This window comes from Nematolebias whitei, chromosome 1 (genome assembly GCF_014905685.2).
Source record: "Nematolebias whitei isolate Nwh7 chromosome 1, NemWhi1, whole genome shotgun sequence".
In the NCBI taxonomy this organism is placed as follows: domain Eukaryota; kingdom Metazoa; phylum Chordata; class Actinopteri; order Cyprinodontiformes; family Rivulidae; genus Nematolebias; species Nematolebias whitei.
In genome coordinates, this window is record NC_056498.1 from 89,362,730 (window position 1) to 89,376,565 (window position 13,836).

Here is a 13,836-nt window from a genome sequence, read left to right on the forward strand (position 1 = left end):
AAAAATGTTGGATTGTATACCTGGATTATTGAGCATGGACTTTGCTGTTTTCAACCAGTTTGCCAAGACTGTCAACAAGGAAGAGGGCCAGCAATGGAGGAGGGACGTACCAAAGAGACCATCTTATCACAAGCAGAACTGATTTGTTCCACTTTGGAGTAAGCTGTTGGGGGAAGAATCGGTTTTGTTGTGTGTTTCCTTGACTGATGAAGCCTTCCGGACCGAAGGCGAAATGTTTCAGCACAAAAAAAAAAAAAAACTGTCCAGATGACCTGACTGAAAAATGTTGGGTTCAGGGAGTACTGTTTATGTTTTTTTAAAGGAACTAAATTTGGCTGTCATCGGCATAAAAACGAAAAGAAATACCATGTTTCCAGAGAATATATCCCAGAGGTAGTAAATAAAGGGAAAACAGAACGGGGCCAAGTATAGATCCATGAGGTACATGTACTAATGTACCCCAGTACTGAGGATGTGTATTGGTTCAGATTAAGCACTCCTTCATGTTCAGCAGCTTCTCTGAAAACCTGCCAGTCTGTTCGTTCAAAATAATTGCTCAGTAAGGGGCCACTGTCCTGGATCCAACATTTTTTTGTACCGGTCTGGAGCGTCTCAGCGGGGGCAGGTAAGCAGGAGCCAGAAATACTGAGATGTTGTCTGACAGTCCAAGGTGGGGGCGGGGTTCAGCTTTGTATGCATATTTTATGTTTGTGTAAGCACGGTCCAGCGTGTTGCTCCTACGTGTTGTTAAAATCTTGGGAGGCAGTCTTTTAGATTCACGTGATTAAAGTCACAGGCCACTATGTAAAGAGCCTCAGGGTGTTTGCTCTGCAGCGAGCTGAGGAGATCATGGAGTTCTTGCAGAGCTTCATTAGCATTAGCATCTGGGCTATGTAAACAACCATTATGAAAGCCACTGTAAACTCACGAGGTAGATAATGTGGTCGACATTTCAATGTTAGTTGCTCCAAAGCCTTTGAGCATGAGTTTTTTTTTTGTTTTTGTTTTTTTACCACAGTACAGTTTGTGCACCAACTTTTACTCACGTAAATGCCCACTCCGCCTCCCCATGAGTTCCCCGTTAGCTCGCTGCAGCGGGCCGCTCGAAAAAAAAGAGTCTGTCGTCCAGCTGGAAGATTGCATCTGGCATTTCGCTTGTAATCCATGTTTCTGTGAGGCAAAGTGCCGCACACTTCATTTCTTCGGAGGCGCCCGCTCTCAGACGAAGCAAATCCATCTTGTTGTCCAATGAATGGTCGTTCGACAGAAAGAGAGATGGCATCGGGAGTTTTCCGGCTTCAGCGTTAGCACGTAGCCTCACCAGAACCCCCACCCAGCGTCCTCTCTTCTGAAGCTGGGAGAAGCGCTTCCTCTTCTGCCCGCTAGAACGGCTCTGCTGCAGCTTCCAGGTAGATGACTTTAAGATCTGCATTTAGCCAAGCGTAGTTTTGAGTTTGCTGCTGATTTCTGCTATATTTCGTGGTAAATCCGTTCTTATACTCATCAGTTTGGTTCGGCTATAGTTCACATGAATAAATTGTGTGGAGTCATGCACAGAGTCGATTTCAAAACTCCTAAAAACTGGGATCGCACTGGGAGCCTGTGAAGCTGCAACTGCTCTGAGCGCGATCATCTTGCAGTATTATATAGTGAGGAAAATACGCATTTGAACACCCTGTGACTTTGCAAGTTCTCCCACTTAGAAATCATGGACGGGTCTGAAATTTTCATCTTAGTTGCATGTCCACTGTGAGAGACATAATCTAAAAAATAAAAAAAATCCAGAAATCACAACGTATGATTTTTTTAAACTTTTTTTTTGTGTGTTACTGCTGCAAATAAGTATTTGAACACTTGTGAAAATCAATGTTAATATTTGGTACAGTAGTTTTTATTTGCAATTACAGAGGTCAAACATTTCCTGTAGTTTTTCACCAGGTTCACTGCAGCAGAGATTTTGGCCCCTTCCTCCACACAGATCTTCTCTAGATCAACCAGGTTTCTGGGCTGTCGCTGAGAAACACGGAGTTTGAGCTCCCTCCAAAAATTTTCTTTCTTTCTTCTTTCTTTCTTTATTTGACACAGTTACTAATGGAAAATCAGCCACTTCACTTAATAACCAAACTTCTACAAATCAAACCAGTTTTGTTCCACTTTGGAGTAAGCTGTTGGGGGAAGAATCAGTTTTGTTGTGCGTTTCCTTGACTGATGAAGCCTTCTGGATTAAAGGCAAAACATTTCAGCGCAAAAAAAAAAAGAAACTGTCCAGATGACCTGACTGAAAAATGTTGGATTATATACCTGGATTATTGAGCATAGACTTTGTTGTTAAACATAAAACAAAATCCAGTCTTTTAGACTCTGATCACATCTTTAAATCGATTTTCACCTGTTTCCAAACTGCTTCTTTTTTTCATTCAACCTTTTATACAGGTTAGTCTCATTGACCCTCGAGGACTCATTTACATGAGAGACCAGTAATTATAAAGGCTTGTTGCAATTAATTTAGGGCAGCCCGGTGACACAGTTGGTAGAGCTGCTGCCTTTCAGTGAGCAGGTTACCCTGGTTCAAATCCTGCTCCAGGGTCCTTTCTGGGTGGAGTTTGCATGTTCTCTCAATGCATGGGCTTCCTCCAGGTACTCTGGTTTCCTCCCACAGACCAAAAACATGCATGTTTGGCTGATTGGTAACTCTAAATTGTCCCTAGGTGTGAGAGAGTGAGTGAATGGTTGTTTGTCTTGTTTGTCTCTATGTGTCCCTGTGATGGACTGGAGACCTGTCCAGGGTGTCCCCCGCCTCTCGCACAGTGATGGGCACCAGTGACCCCTGCAACCCGAAAAGGAAGAAGTGGGTTAAGATAATGGATTTAATTTAAAAGCCTAGCATGGCTACAGGAACACATGTCTTTTATACTAGAGTTTACACACAAAGATAATCTTATGTTGAGAAATCAGAAATGCATTGGGGTTTTGGCCAAACGTTAAACCCTAAAATAACTTAAGGTATGAATTCACAAGTTATGACATAATTTGTTGGTGCTCAGAATGTGTTATAATTGTGGATAACTCTTTGATCTTACTACATCAAAATTTAGCTCAATTGCTGTAAAACTGCCAGTTATAACTAGTGTTTTGCTGGTTACTGTTGATTAGCTATGATGGCCATTTTGAATTAGACCGACTCCAAAGATTAATCAGTTGTACATTAATATTTTGCTAACAAACAGGTCTGACTCCAATAGTAAATGCCAAAGTTTTAGAGCAAAGATCTTGCATAATATGTACCACTCAAAAGGATGTTGTTAATAATTCTCAGCTAACACTACAGTACACCAAATTTTAGCTCAACATGCTCAAAACTACCAGATTTATAGCTGCTTTCCTGTTTTTGTAAGGTCAGTTGGTTGTGGTGGCCATCTTGATCAGGTTTCAAAAGTTAATGACTTGTAGATGCGGCTGTGGATGAGTGGTTAGAGCAGTCGTCCACCAATGCAAGAGTTGGGGATTCGAACACCACAGCAGTCACATGCCGAAGTGTCCCTGGGCAAGACACTGAACCCCTCATAGCCTCTGATGTGTGTCCCATCAGTGTATGAATGTGATAAAGCTCTAATTAGTCTCTTTAGAATGATTTGTTCAATTAGCTTTGTAGAGATCTAGTAGAGTGCTGTATGAATGGGTAAATGAGGCACAGCTTGTAAAGTGCTTTGAGTATCTCAATAAGATAGAAAGGCGCTATATAAGTACAGTCCATTTCGATGCACACACAATGGTTATTTTGTGAGAGTTTCATCAAAATCCATCTAATGATTTGTCACAAACTCACATATGCCCACTGACACAGACAAAAACATCACTCACTTTTCGGAAGTGAATTACAGTAAAATGAAAAAAATAAATAAATTAATTCAGGTGGTAGCATGTGTGCAAACTACCGTATTGCAATTTTAAATCTGAAGCAGATTAAACTAAAAAGCACACCAGTTGAGCAAGTTAAGTCAAATTAAAACTGCTTACAAAAGTGTAAAACTGTAACATGGTTCCCTGGAAATGTTTGAAGTTCAACGGCCACTTACCATACCATACCATTTTATTTATAGAGCACTTTAAACAGCGACAAGGCCAACCAAAGTGCTGTACAGACAGATGTAGTGAACTAGGCCTCCGATCAAAACCTGCCTCTGAAGACCTTCATGGGACAGGAACTGTTATTTCATTGATTTGAATCCAGAAATACAAATTAGCTCATCCAGAGGCTTTCTAATTGTATCCTGAACTAATCAATTGAAAGAACACTCTATTTTTTTTATATATATTATCATTACTATTTTACAATATCTTGATAATCAAAAGTGTGTTTAGTTCATACCATTTTTAAATGTTGAAGTGAACTACTCATTTTAAATCAACTGTGAAACAGTATTAATGATTTTTTAATCCTCATTTAAATTAAAAATCAAGTTAAATGCCTATTTTACAAAGTAATTCTGCATTTTTGATCTTCTGTCTGAAATGAGAGAGTGATGTTGGTCAAAAGTCGGAGACAGTCAAGAAACAAGTTGTTGGAACAAGCTGTCGTGTTTTTAAAGCTCTCAGACAGTAAACAAGAGAACTGGCACCTGCAGTGTTTCTCACTTCGTTAAAACATTTCTCTGTCTGTTCCTAAACATTTCTGCTGTTTTCTCGACTTGTAAAAACCCTTTGACGTCACTAAAACCACACCCCTGTTGGTTCCTTCAACCAATCAGGACTTACTAAAAGTGACCGGAAGCAGAACTCTTTAAAAGTCAACACTTCCTGGAACTGTTAGTTCCGTGAGTTCCTCTGAGTCTTTTGAGTTCTTCTGAGTCTCCTCGGAGTCTTCAGTCTTCTGAGTCGAGTTGGGACTATGGAGTCTTCCACATCTGAGTGGAACCTCTGACGGACTCACAGCTTGCTGTGTGTAAGCCCGGGAGATGAGCGTGTTTGTTGAACGGAGTACCGTCACTACTTCGAACGATTCTCAGCCATCCTGAGGAGACGCTGAAAGGTAGCGTTGAAATGGAACTCCGTACCGGAGCTGACCTATCTTCTGCAAAGGTAACGAGTCGCTTCACTACCAAGTGTACAGGGGCTGAGCTGGGGTCGGATGAAGGGTGCCATTCCTAGTCAACACACTTTCCCTCATCCATCTTTTCTCTCCATTTAAACTCCTTCATTTCCCATCTTTAAACTTCTATCTTGCCAGTAATTAATCCAGATGCCTTCAGAAATGTCTGTTGTTTTTATTAAGTAAAACGTGCCAAGTTTTATTAATCAGAAGCAGATCAGTCTAATCAAGTGTACAAAGTTTTGATGTAAAATTTTGATTCTGTTAATAAATGACCACATTTATTTTGATGGGTCAAAGAAAATTAACGTCTCATGTCACTGATTAAACCATCTACGCACAGTACATCTGTCACATATCTGTCAAGTAGCTCGAAAAAGAGAGAACCCGTTATTTAAATAAAATTGTAGTGTAGCTGAAGCTAACCTAGCCGTTTTAGCACACTACACAGAACAACAGACAACACACAAAGCAATATACAAAATGAAGTAAATCAGAATATAGACATAAAAACGATGCAGATAATAAATATGACGAATAACCAGTGTGGAGCAAACAGGTTCAAAACACAGATCATCTGGTGTTGAAAGCTACTGAATAGTAGTGGGTTTTTAAACGGGACTTGAAAACCGAGAGGGAGGGGGCCTGGCTGACAAGCAGAGGCAACTCGTTCCAAAGTCTTGGTCCTGCTACAGCGAAGGCCCTGTCACATCTGCGCTTAAGACAAGTTCCTGGAACTGTGAGGAGCAACTGGTCCGCTGACCTCACGGAACGTGGTGGGACATACGGCTGTAGCAGATCAGAAATGGGGGTGGGTGGTGGTGTGTGTGTGTGTGTGGGGGGGGGACTGTTCAGCAATTTGTAGACATACAGGAGTTTTTTGAACTGGATTCGAAGGTGAACCTGTAGCCAGTGCATTGAGGCCAAAACTGGAGTAATGGGCTCTCTTTTGCCTGTACTGATTAAAAATTGGGCTGCTGCATTCTGGACCAGTTGTAGTCGTGCAATGGAGGTCTGACTGATACCAAACAGGAACGAATTGCAGTAATCAAGCCTAGATGTAATGAATGCGTGCATTACTGTCTCCAGGTTATTTTGCCACTTTTGGCATGAGGAACAAGATATAGAATTCTAGAATTGCGCCGCTAGGGGTGGCTGCATGTTGGAGTAGCTCTGTTACTTTCATTCTGAGATATTGCTTTTGAGCACTTTGATTCCTCTTTTTTCTGGATGTGAGTCGCTTTTTTTGGATGATTGTTTCATCTGGTGTCAGATGCTTTGCAGCTGGAAGGATTTTTACAGAAATATCTTAGCTTTAGGACATTTGTTATGATGCATAACCATAACAACAAGGTTGTTTTTTTGGGGGGTTTTTTTTACAACCAGGAGCAGCTGATTAACATCTCCAAAGCTCAAATAATATCTCAACTACAGTCCCAAGACCAAAATGAGTTGAAAAGGAGACGTCGTGGATGCAGAACAGGAGCAAAGAAGAGAGAGAAAGAGAGAAGAATGAAGTTCAAACCGTCTCTTCCGTCGATCATGATGGGCAATGTGAGATTGATGGAAAACAAGTTGGATGTAGGAATGTGCGATATGGCATAACATAACATTATGATATGTATTGTGAAGGGTGGCAATAACAATATATATCACTATATGTTTTTGGTATAAAACTTACAAAAGGAATGAAAAAAAGCATAAGGTGTCCTTTTGCCATAATTTATTTTGAATTAAGAAAATTCCACTAGTCCAGAGAGTTTTTAAATAATAAACAAATCAAGTATTAGGCTTCTTTCTTGTAGTGCAAAACAGTGCAAAAGATATCAAATATAGTTTTAGCCATTTTTTTTAACAAAATAATATGTTGTTAACTCTTAACAGTTTCCAGTCTTCTCACTTAAGAAATGAACAGCAACAGAGCAGTATTTTACACTGAAAACACTTCACCCTCCAACCCTCTAGTTGGCGCCTCCTTCTGCTTTAAAGAGAGTTGACACAAAATGAGTCTGTGACTTTGACCAGAGGGTCTCGCAGTAAAATCACACAACACAGCGTTCTTTTCATAGATCAGAGAGCAGGTTTCTCTAAAGCTGACCAATGCTTACTTTAACTTTCGACGGAAAAAAAAAAAAAACTTTTGACGGAACACAGCGTTTTGTGCATGGGTCTGAATATGGCAACACTACGGCAAGCTGGCTGTAGTTAGCTTGTAGCTTCGCTACTTAGCTCTCGGAGAAAAGACTGTAACACCACTTATGCACAGTTTTCAATTAAAAAAAAGCAACAATTAAATCGGACAACTCTGATTTTACATCAGACACAGCATTACTGCGGTTAGCCGGTAGAAGACAGATTTTATCGTAGGCTAAATTTCTACCATGTACAGTATATATTGCACATTCCTAGTTGGATGAACTTCAGGCCCTAACAAGGACCCATCCAGAGTATCGGAAATTCAGTGTTGTGTGTTTCACTGAGACATGGCTGCAGTATCATATACCCGACTCCAGCGTTTCTCTGCCAGACTTTCTGACCATACGAGCAGATAGAGATTTAAAGAGTGGCAAAAGCAAAGGCGGTGGGTTGGCAGTGCTTGTGAACAACAGATGGTGTAATCCTGGACATGTTTTTTTTTTTTTTTTTTGTGAAAAAAATAAAATAAAAAAAAATCCTGGACATGTTATTGTGAAGTGTCATCTCTGCAGTCCAGATATTGAACTGTTAGCACTAAGTTGTCGTCCATATTATTTGCCAAGAGAGTTCACCAGTGTTATTTTGGCAACTGTTTACATTCCACCCAATGCTGTTGCCGAGCCTGCATGTTATGTCACTAGCTCCGAGGTTGCTAAGCTACAGACACAACACCCTAGTGCGTTTGTTGCAACATCTGGTGATTTTAATCATGTCTCTCTCTCTGCTACGCTTCCGACATTCCAACAGTTTGTTAGCTGCTCTACCAGAGAAAACAAAACGCTGGACTTGTTTTATGCAAATGTCAAGGATTCATACATCGCTAAAGCAAGACCCCCTCTTGGCAAATCAGATCACAATCTTGTGTTTCTCTGCTCAAAATATAAACCCCTTGTTCAGAGGCAACCTGCAATAAAGAGAACAGTGAGAAAATGGTCAACGGAAGCTGAAGAAGCCCTGCAGGTTTGTTTTGAGGTTACAGACTGGGATGCACTGTGCCAGCCACATGGAAAGGACATCAATGCCATGACTGAGTGTGTGACCGACTATATAAACTTCTGTGCAAACAACACCATCCCCACCAGAACAGTGAGATGCTTCCCCAGTAACAAACCCTGGATCACCACTGACCTGAAGGAACTGCTAAACCAGCAAAAAGAGCCTTCAGGGAGGGAGACAGGGAATTATTGAGGAGTACACAGAAGCAATTAAAAGTCAAGATAAGAAACAGAAAGGAAGTGTACAAGAAGAAGCTGGAGAGCAGGCTTCAGCAGAACAATATCAGAGAGGTGTGGTCAGGGATGAAAAAGATCACAGGTTTCAAACAGAAGGAGGATCAGAAGGATGGAAGCCTGGACAGAGCCAATGAACTGAACACGTTCTTCAATAGGTTCAGTTCAGGAACAAGCTCAGCATCCTCCTCTCTTGCCCACAGCCAAACAGACATACCACCCTCCTTTGACCCAAGGCTGTCCTGTCACACCTCAAATACTGTATCTACCACTGCGGTCATGGACCCTTCTTCTACATGTTGGTCTTCAACCGAATCAGAAGATGCTGATACCTCCTTTGCCTCCCCCCTCTGTGTCTCTAGAAGTCAGGTGAGGAAGCAGCTGGACAGACTGAACTGAAATAAGGCTGCAGATCCAGAATGTGTCAGTTCCAGAGTCCTGAAGGTCTGTGCAGAGCAGCTCTGTGGGGTTCTGCAGCACCTCTTCAACCTTAGCCTGACCCAGGAGAAGGTTCCAGTGTTGTAGAAAACCTCCTGCCTTGTTCCAGTGCCAAAGAAAACTCATCCATCAGTCCTCAGTGACTAGACCTGTTGCCCTGACATCCCACATCATGAAGGTCCTAGAGAGACTTTTGCTGACCCACCTGACTAGACAAACTAGCACATATCAGGACCCACTGCAGTTTGCTTATCAGCGTGGACTTGGAGTTGAAGATGCCATCATACACCTGCTTCAGCAAACTCACTGTCATCTAGAAAAGGCAGACAGCACTGTGAGAGTCATGTTCTTTGATTTCTCCAGTGTATTTAACACAATCCAGCCTGAACTGCTTTGTCAGAAACTCCAGAAGACTCAGGTGGAGGCCTCAACAATCACCTGGATCTAAAAAAGTTAAGTCTGGTCCTCTGGACATTCAAAAAAACAAAACAAAACAAAACAAACAAACAAAAACCAAATAAGTAGAAATGTTTCATCTTTCATCTGAATGACTTCCTCAGTCTGATGTGCTGTATTCAACTCTGTCTTATAAATAGCACCTTCTCATAGTGGATCAACCAGTTTGCTGCTGACATCCAAAACCAGCTGCTCACATGATCAAGAAGGACCATCAGCCTAACGATGAATCATTAGCACACTGATGTCCGTTTACTATTCACAGAGGGCTGAGTGATATTATCAATAACAGCATTGTAAGAGAGGGACAGTTGAACACGGAGGCCTCCACCCATTTAATGATGGACGGTTTCTTTTCACATAGAAAGAAACCCAAACAGGACTCCAGTCAGACATCAGGTGAAAAGGAGGAACCCAGACCAGTGGTCATTCCGTATGTTGAGGGAGTATCAGAGAAACAGAGACTTTACTTTCTAAACACAACATCCAAGTGGCTTTTAAACACAAAAATACATTAAAGACTGGTTCATCCCAAAGATCCAGTCCCCCGGCACAAACAGAGTAATGTTGTGTATGCTGTTCAGTGTCAGGAGGGCTGTGATCAGTCTTACATCGGGGAAACTAAACAGCCACTGGCCAAAAGGATGGCCCAGCACAGAAGATCAACATCATCAGGCCAGGACTCTGCGGTCTACACTCATCTCCAGGCAGTGTTGTAATGTAACAAAGTAGAAATACTTCGTTACTGTACTTGAGTAGAATTTTGACATACTTTTACTTTACTTCGTTATTTACATTTCTAGTGACTTTCACTTTTACTTCACTACATTTCCTCAAAAAAATGTGTACTTTTACTTCAATACATTTCCCTTAACCATCTTAGTTACTACAATTTCAAATGAGAAGAAATCTGACTGGGCAATTCCTGCTTGTTCTCCCAGTCTGTGACTTCATGCGGCCGCTTCTCTCTCTCTCACTGACACTTCCAATCCCAGTCTCTCCTCCACCACTTATGTGAAACCTGCAGCTCCTGCTGTGAACAAGCTCGATGCATATACAGATATCAATCATTACAATAGAGCTTTGTTGACTCACAGTGGAGACACATTCCTGATAGGTGTGAAAATGACAGTAGCTGCGAAAAAGGAGAAGTTTGTTGTTCTCCAGGACAAGAACTGCTTCAAGAGCATAGGAACTATTATTTCCTACGCTATTATATTATCCTATAATATATCCTATATTATTATTATGCACCCTGTTGGATCTCTGCCTCTCCACCACTTATTTCAAGTTCAATGACAGTTTTTACAGACAGAAGCACAGCTGTGCCATGGGATCTCCAGTGTCACCCATTGTTGCCAATCTCTACATGGAGGAAGTGGAACAGAGAGCCCTACACTCCTATGAGGGAACAAAGCCAAGCCATTGGTTCCGATATGTGAATGACACCTGGGTCAAAATCCAAGCCAAGGAAATAGAAGCGTTCACCAGACACATTAACTCGGTCGATAACAACATCAAGTTCACCAGAGAGGATGCAAACGACAACAAGCTGCCTTTTTTGGACTGTTTGGTTCAGATGGAGAGAGAGGACAGCCTCAACATTGAAGTGTACAGGAAACCAACCCACACAGACCAGTATCTTCTGTTTGACTCCCACCATCCACTGGAACACAAACTCTCTGTCATCAGAACTTTACAACATCGGGCCGAACGCGTCCCCACGAAGACAGAAGGGAAGGAAAAGGAACTGAAACACGTTCAAGAAGCTCTTCAAACCTGTGGATATCCTAACTGGGCTTTTGTCAAGTCAGCAAGGAAATCTACAAAACACACTAATAAACAGAAAAAGGAGAACAACAGACGTAAAAACATTGTCATCCCTTATGTTGCTGGAGTATCAGAGAAATTCAGAAGGATCTTCAACAAACACAAGATCCCAGTACATTTCAAACCCAGCAGGACTCTCAGACAGAGGCTGGTCCACCCTAAGGACAAGACACCCATACACAAACAGAGTGGTGTAGTGTATGTGGTCCAGTGCAGCGAGGACTGTCCAGACCTCTACATTGGAGAAACTAAACAGCCTCTTCACAGACGCATGACTCAACACAGGAGAGCCTCCTCCTCTGGACAAAATTCCGCAGTTCACCTCACCCTCACAGATAAGGGACACTCTTTTGAGGACCAAAATGTGCACATTTTGGACCGAGAACACAGATGGTTTGAGAGGGGGTGAGGGAAGCAATTTATGTGAAAAGAGAAAAGCCGTCTCTTAACAGAGGAGGAGGCCTCAGATTTCCACTTTCAAAAACATATAATGCAACTTTAAAACAGATCCCCAGCCGTTTTTCACACCTGATGGGAACAGAGGGGCCTCGACTGTGAATTAGAGGAACAAAGACCTACTGTTTAGGTTTTTAGGTGTGAACTGCCAATCTACATATGTGTGTGTGTGTCTTATGTGTGTGTGTGTCTTATCTCACTCAGCCTTATAACCTGTATCTCTCACTCTCTGCTCTTTGAATTGAGAAAGCTCCTCGGATGAGAAGCGAAACGTCTTCTGTTACAAATAAAGTCCAGTTGTTTTTGTATTGAACGTTTTTGAATTTATCATCCTGGATGACTGAGAATCTTCACCAGCACATAACCAAACAGAACCGAGCTCAGTAAACAAGTCTGCTACACAACAATGTGGACTTTCTAACAGCTTTGATAATAAATGTTAATAAAGGTTGAATGAATATACTTCATTAGAATCAGACTTTTTAAAGAGCAATCTTTCATTGTTCAGGTCAAACTTTCCACGTTTTTTCCACTGGATAAAACCCCACCCAATAAATGTTGTTTTGGAAATTCTAACCATTTACTTTTATTTAATACTCTTACTTTAAGTACATTTTATAAGAGAAATTTACTTTTGATACTTAAGTACATTAAATGTCAGATACTTTGAGACTTTTACTTAAGTAATTATTTCAAAGGAGCCATTAACTTTTTCCAAAGTAATTTTATGGTACGATACTTGTACTTTCTCACTTTGAGGTACTTTATACAAAACTGTCTCCAGGCCAGCAGTCACTCTTTCATGGATGAAGATGTTCACATCCTGGACAGAGAGGAACGATGGTTTGAGAGAGGAGTAAAGGAGGCCATCTTTGTGAAAAGAAACTGTCCATCATTAAACAGGGGTGGAGGCCTCCGGGTTCAACTGTCCCCCTCTTACAATGCTGTGATTGCTAGTATCACTCAACCCCCTGTGAATAGTAAACAGCCATCAGTGTGCTAATGATCCATTGTTAGGCTGATGGTCCTCCTTGATCATGTGAGCAGCTGGTTTTGGTTGTCAGCAGCAAACTGGTTGATTCACTCTGAGAAGGTGCTATTTAAAAGACTGAGCTGAATACAGCACCTCAGACTGAGGAAGTCTTTCGGATGAAAGACGAAATGTTTCTACTTTTTTGTTTGTTTTTTGAATGCCCAGAGGACCAGATTAACTTTTTTTTATATTTATCTACCTAGATTATTGAGCATGCATCAGGAAATCACCTGGATCAAAGATTACCTGACAAACAGACCACAGTTTGTGAGACTGAAGGGTTGTGTGTCTAACCAGGTGGTCAGTAGCTCAGGAGCACCACAGGGGACTGTACTCTCACCATTCCTTTTCACTCTGTACACCTCAGATTTCCAGTACAAAACAGACTCCTGTCATCTGCAGAAATATTCAGATGACTCTCCAGTGGTCGGGTGTATCATAGATGGACAAGAAGCTGAGTACAGGGAACTGGTGGACCACTTTGTGGCATGGTGTGGAAACAATCATCTCATCTTGAATGTGAATAAAACAAAGGAGATGATTGTAGATTTCAGGAGAATCAGGAACAGGTCCAACCCTATTTCCATCATGGGAGAAGAAGTGGAGGTGGTGGAGAAGTATAAATACCTTGGGGTTCACCTGGAAAACAGACTGGACTGGAAATGCAACAGTGAAGCGTCTACAAGAAGGGACAGAGCAGACTGTACTTCTTGAGGAAGCTGAAGTCCTTCAGTGTTTGCAGCAAGATGCTGCTTATCTTCTATAAGTCTGTTGTAGAGAGCGCTATCTCTTCTGCCATCATCTGCTGGGGGAACAGCACCAGAGCAAGTGACTTAAAAAAGATCAACAAGCTCATAAAGAAGGCTGGCTCAGTTCTGGGGACTCCTCTAGAACCTTTGGAGATGATTGTACAAAGAAGGATTCTTCATAAAATGAAGAACATTATAGACAACCCTCAGCATCCTCTTCATCAGACTGTCATACAACAAAGTGTCTTCAGTCAGAGGCTTCTTCAGATCTGTTGTAGGACAGACGGCTACAAGAGATCCTTCCTGCCCACAGCATCAGCATCTAGAACAACTCTTTAATGAAACCATGATGATGAGTTG